Below are 6,234 nucleotides of genomic sequence, written 5' to 3' on the forward strand. Positions count from 1 at the left end.
TCCTTGGCTTTGTGAAGTGAGGAGAGTGCTCACAGCATGTCAGCACTCCCCACATTTCAACTCTGCCTTCCCTGTTTCCATCTCTCCCATTTCCCTGTTGCTCTTTGCCTTCCATCTATGCTTTTGTGGAACTGTTGCCCATTTGGTCTCACATAGTTGCATCACATTCCCCATGGTTGTTATTGCTTATGTTATAGACCGGCCTATTATCTGGCTGACCAGTAGCCTTGGGAGTGGCTTCAGTTCCAATTTACAGGGGTTATACTCTCAGGATTTCCTCCAGTTTTTATCATTCCAGTAAGTCTGTTTTTCTTATGAATTTGAATTTTAGTCTACATTTTTCTTGTTATCCCAGACCTTCTCTTGTGTCTCTAGTCAGATAGGTAGGTACTGGTAGCCAGCTACTAACTACACCTGCTCTCAGGCTAGAAAAGATTATGGTTCCTGTGGACTCAGTGCTTCCTTAAGTCTTAGGTTTCCATCGCTCTTCTTTGCTGCAAAGGAAGAGACCAGTAGTTTTATCTTAGATCACTGCTTCTGAAGTTTTTAAGACACCAAATATTACTTACAAAATTAGGATATAGAACATTAAGTTTATGAATTGTGTTATGCCAAATAACCTAGATGCCCATCTTATCCCTGAGATTATGATCTTTAGAATTCCAGCCTGATGATTCAATTCTAGCAGCAGGATTAGAGGAAGACTCATTAACAACCTGTAATAGGCAGATGATACAACCTTGCTTGCTGAGAACCTTGTTGTTGTTGTTATTAAGTGCTGTTGAGTTGGTTCCGACTCATAGCAACCCTGAACAGGGTTTCAGAGGCTGTAAATCTTTACGGGAGCAGAAAACCTCATCTTTCTCCCACGGAGCAGCTGGTAGTTTTGAACTGCTGACCCTGCGGTTCGCAGCCCGATTCGTAGAGCCTAGAAGACTTAAAATACTTACAATGAAGATCAAAGATCACAGCCTTTGGTATATGTTGCACCTCAATGTAAAGGAAACAGAACCCCTTGCCCCTGGACCAATAAACAACATCCATGCAAATGGAGAATATATTGAAATTGTCAAAGACTTCATTTTTCTCAGATCAACCATAAGCACTCATAGAAGCAGCAGCCAAGAAATTGAATGATGTATTGCATTGGTAAAATCTGCCGCACAACCTCTTTAAAGTGTTGTAGAGAAAAAATGTCAGTTTGAGAACTAAGGTGCACCTGACTCAAGCCATGGCATTTTCAATAACCTCATATGCATGTGAAAGGTGGACAGTGAATAAAGAAGATGTTAAAAGAATTGATGCATTTAATTTATGTTGTTGGACAAGAATATTGAAAGTACCATGGACTGCCAAAAGAACAAATAGATCTGTGTTGGCAGAAGTACAGCAAGAATGCTTCTTGGAAGCCAGGATAGACAAACTATGTCTTTCATATTTCAGACATATTGTCAGGAGGAACCCCACCACTCGTCTGTGGTGGCTTGTGAGTTGCTGTGATTCTGAAAGCTATGTCACAGGTATTTTAAATACCAACAGGGGCATCCATGGTGGACAGGTTTCAGATGAGCTTCCAGACAAAGACAGACTAGGAAGAAGGAATGATGAACTACTTCCGAATATTTAGTCACTGAAAACCTTATGAATAGCAGAGAAACACTGTCAGATATAGTGCCAGAAAATAATCCCCTCAGGTTGGAAGGCACTCAAAATATGACTGGGGAAGAGCTGCCACCTCAAAGTAGAGTTGACCATGATGATGCAAATGGATTAAAGCCTGTGGGAAAAAAGCCTGAGGGGCCTTCATTTGCTGATGGGGAACAACTCAAAATGACAAGAAACAGCTGTAAACATCCATTGAAAATCAGAACATGGAATGTACAAATTATGAATCTGGGAAAATTGGAAGTTGTCAAAAATGAAACAGAGCACATAAACATCGATGTCTCAGACATTAGTGAGCTGAAATGGACAGGAATTGGCCACTTTGAATCTGATGATCACATGGTTTACTATGCCGGGAATGACAAATTGAAGAGGAATGGTGTTGCATTCTTTGTCAAAAAGAACATATCCAGATCAGTCTTGAGGTACAACACTGTCTGTGATAGGATAATATCCATTTGCTTACAGGGAAGCCCAGTTAATACCACTATTATTCAAATTTACATACCAACCAGTAAAGCCAGTGAGGATGAAATAGAAGAATTCTACCAACTTCTTCAATCTGAAATTTATCAACCATGTCATGAAGATGTACTGATCATTACTGGTGATTGAAATGCAAAGGTTGGGCGCAAAGAGGAAGGATCAGTAGTTGGAAAATATGGCCTTGGTGATAGAAATGATGCTGTGAGAAAACATGATAGAATTCTGCAAAACCAATGATTTGTTCATTTCAAATACCTTCTTTAGACAGCATAAGAGATGACTATACACATGGACCTCACCAGATGGAATACGTAGAAATCAAATTGACTACATCTGTGGAAAGAGACGATGGGAAAGCTCCATATCATCAGTCAAAACAAGGCCAGGGACAGACTATGGAACAGACCATCAATTGTTGTTGTTGTTGTCAAGTGCCATCGAGTTGGAACCGACTCATAGCAACCCCATGTACAGCAGAATGAAACAACGTCCGATCCTGAGCCAACCTCACTACTGCTGCCACACTTGACGCCATCAATGATGCCACCTGGCTGATCCATCTCCTTGGGGGTCTTCCTCTTTTTCTCTGACCCTCCATCTTACCCAGCATGACATCCTTCTCCAGAGACTGTTCCCTCCTGACAATATGTCCAAAGTATGAAGCTTAGCCATCCTGGCCTCCAAGGAGCACTCTGGCTGCACCTCTTCCAAAACAGATCTATTGGTTCTTTTGGCGGTCCATGGCACTTTTAGTATTCTCCTCCAACACCACAACTCAAAGGCATCAATTCTTCTACGATCTTCCTTATTCACTGTCCAGCTTTAGCATCCATATGAGGTTACACTAAGGTGTACCTTAGTCCTCAAGCTGACCATCAATTACTCATATGTAAATTCAAACTGAAGTTGAAGAGAATGAAAACAAGTCCACAAGAGCCAAAATATGACCTTGAATATAACTCTCCTGAATTTATAGATCATCTGACAAAGAGATTTGATACTTTAAACACTAAAGACTGAAGACGAGAAGAGTTGTGGGATGACATCAAGAACATCATACATGAAGAAAGCAAAAAGTCATTGAGCAGACAAGAAAGAAGGAAAAGGTCAAAATGGATGTCAGAAGACACACTAAAACTTGCTCTCCAGAATAGAGATACCAAGGCAAATGGAAGAAATGATGACGTCCAAGAGCTGAACAGAAAATTTCAAAGATCAGCTCGAGAAGGTAAAGCCAAATATTACAACAAAATATGCAAAGATCTGGAATAAGAAAAGCAAAAAGGAAGAACACATTCAGCATTTCTCAAGCTGGGGAAACTGAAGGGAAAAATCAAGCCTCAACTTTTGTTATTGAAGGATTCCCTGGGCAAATTATTGAATAATGCAGAAAGCATCAAGAGAAGATGGAAGGAATACACAGATTCACTGCACCAAAAGGAAATGGTTAATGTTCAACCATTTCAAGAGGTAGCATATGAACAAGAGCCAATGATACTGAAGGAGGAAGTCCAAGGTGAATTGAAGGAATTGGAAAAGAACAAGGCACCTGGAATTGATGGAATAAAAACTAAAATCTTTCAAAAAAGTGAGGTGGCACAGGAGGCACTCACTCATCTCTGCCAAGAAATTTGGAAGACAACTATCTGGCCTAATGATTGTAAGAAATCCGTATTTGTGCCCATTCCAAAGAGAGGTGACCCAGTGGAATGTGGAAAACATCAGACAATCTCTTTGATATCCCATGCAAGTAAAGTTTTATTCAAGGTAACAAGCATACATTGACAGAGAACTTCCAGAGGTTCTAGCCAGATTCAGAAGAGGCCATGGAACAAGGGATATCATTGGTGATGTGTGAAGGATCTTGGCTGAAAGCAGAGAATATCAGAAAGATGTTTACCTGTGTTTTATTGACTATGCAAAGGCTTTCAATTGTGTGGATCATGACAAGCTACGGACAACATTGCAAAGTATGGGTATTCCGGAACACTTAATTGTGCTCATGAGGAATCTGTACCTGGACCAATAGGCAGTTGTTCAAACAGAACATGAGGACATTGAATGATGTAAAATTAAGAAACGTGTGTGACAAGGTTGTATTCTTTCACCGTACTTACTCAACCTGTATGCTGAGCAAATAATCCGAGAAGCTGGGCCATATGAAGAAAAACGTGTCATCAGGATTGAAGGAAGACTCATTAACAACCTGTGATATGCAGATGATAGAACCTTGCTTGCTGAAAGTGAAGAGGACTTAAAACATTTACTGATGAAGATCAAAGAGCTTAGCCTTCAGTATGGATTATGTCTCAATGTAAAGAAAACAAAAATCCTCACCAATGGACAAATAAACAACATTCTTATCAATGGAGAAAAGATTGAAGTTGTCATGGACTTTATTTTTGGATCAACTATCAGCACTCAAGAAATCAAGAAATCAAAGGGCGTATTGCATTAGGCAAATCTGCTGCACAAGAACTTAAAGTGTTGAAGAGCAAAGATGTCAGCTTGAGAACTAAGGTGCGCCTGACCCAAACCATGGTATTTTCAATAACCTCATATGCATGCAAAAGCTGAACAGTGAATAAAGAAGACTGTAGAAGAATTGATGCTTTTGAGTTATGGTGTTGGAAGAGAGTATTGAAGATGCCAAGGGCTTCCAAAAGAACCTATACATAGCAGCTAGAGTGCTCCTTAGAGGCCCAAAGGGCTAAACTTTGTCTCTCATACTTCAGACATATTGTCAGGAGGGACCAGTCACTGGAGAAGGATTTCATGTTTGGTAAGGTGGAGGGTCAAAGAAAAGAAGAAAGACCCCCAACAAGATGGACTGGCCAAGTGACAGCATCGATGGACTCAAGCTTGGCAACAGTAGTGAGGGTGGCCCAGGATCTGGCAGTGTTTTGTTCTGCTGTGCATAAGGTTGGTACCAACTCAATGGCACCTAACAACAACAACATGTCCTCTTCTGAATCTGGGTTGGATTTCTACCACCTCCTGGTCAATGTATTGTGTAATTGATTTTGAATTATCTTCAGAAAAAATATTGTTGAATGTGATGTCAATAATTTTGTTCAATGATTATCAGATTCTGTTGGGTTGCCTTTCCTTGCAGTGGACAGGAATAGGGATCACTTTCAATTGATTGGCCGGGTAGCTATCTGCTACATTTTTTGGCATAGATGAGTGAATGCCTCCAGTACTACATCAGTTTGTTGAAACATTTCAGTTTGTTTTAGTTGATTCCTGGAGCCTTGTTTCTCACGAATAACTTCAGTATAGCTTAGACTTCTCTATTCAGTGCCATCAGTTTTTGATCACATGCTACCTCTAGAAAAGATTGAACATAGATCAATTATTTTTGGTATGGTGAGTGTGTATTCCTTCAATCATTTGAAGTTTACTGCATCATTTAAAGGTTTGCCCACATATCCTTCAGTGTTGAATCTTTCTTCAGTTCTTTCAGTTTGGAAAATGCTGAGTGTCCTTCCCTTTTGGTATTCTAACTACAAGTCTTTTCACATTTTATTATAATACTTTATGCTTTCTTCTTGAGCTGACTTTAAGAATATTCTGTTAAGTTCCTTGTTTCATTGTTTCTTTCATTTTCTTTAGATTCTCTACTTTCAAGACCAAATTTCAGAGTAACTTCTGACATCCATTTTTATATCTTCTTTCTTTCCTGTCTTTTAAATGAACTTTTAATTTCTTCCTACAACTCTTCTGCTCTTTCTGTAATTAATGTCTAATGCATCAAATCTTGTCTTGAGATGGTCTCTAAAAATTCTGATGGGAAAGACTTGAGGTCATATTTTGGCTTTCATGGATGTGTTTTCATTTTTATGAGCTTCAGTCTGAACTTGCATATGAATAACTGATGGTCTGGCCTCTTCTACAGACTGTCCCTGATCTTGTTTTGGCTAATCAAGACTGAATTTCTCCATTGTCTCTTCCCATAGAAGTAGTAGATTTGACTCCTGTATAATCCACCTGGATGTCAGAAGAGACTCTGAAACTTGCTCTCCAGCGTAGGGGGGCCAAAGCAAATGGAAAAATTGAAGAGGTGCAAGAGCTGAACAGGAA

This window comes from Chrysochloris asiatica, unplaced genomic scaffold, assembly GCF_000296735.1.
Source record: "Chrysochloris asiatica unplaced genomic scaffold, ChrAsi1.0 scaffold00056, whole genome shotgun sequence".
In the NCBI taxonomy this organism is placed as follows: Eukaryota; Metazoa; Chordata; class Mammalia; order Afrosoricida; family Chrysochloridae; genus Chrysochloris; species Chrysochloris asiatica.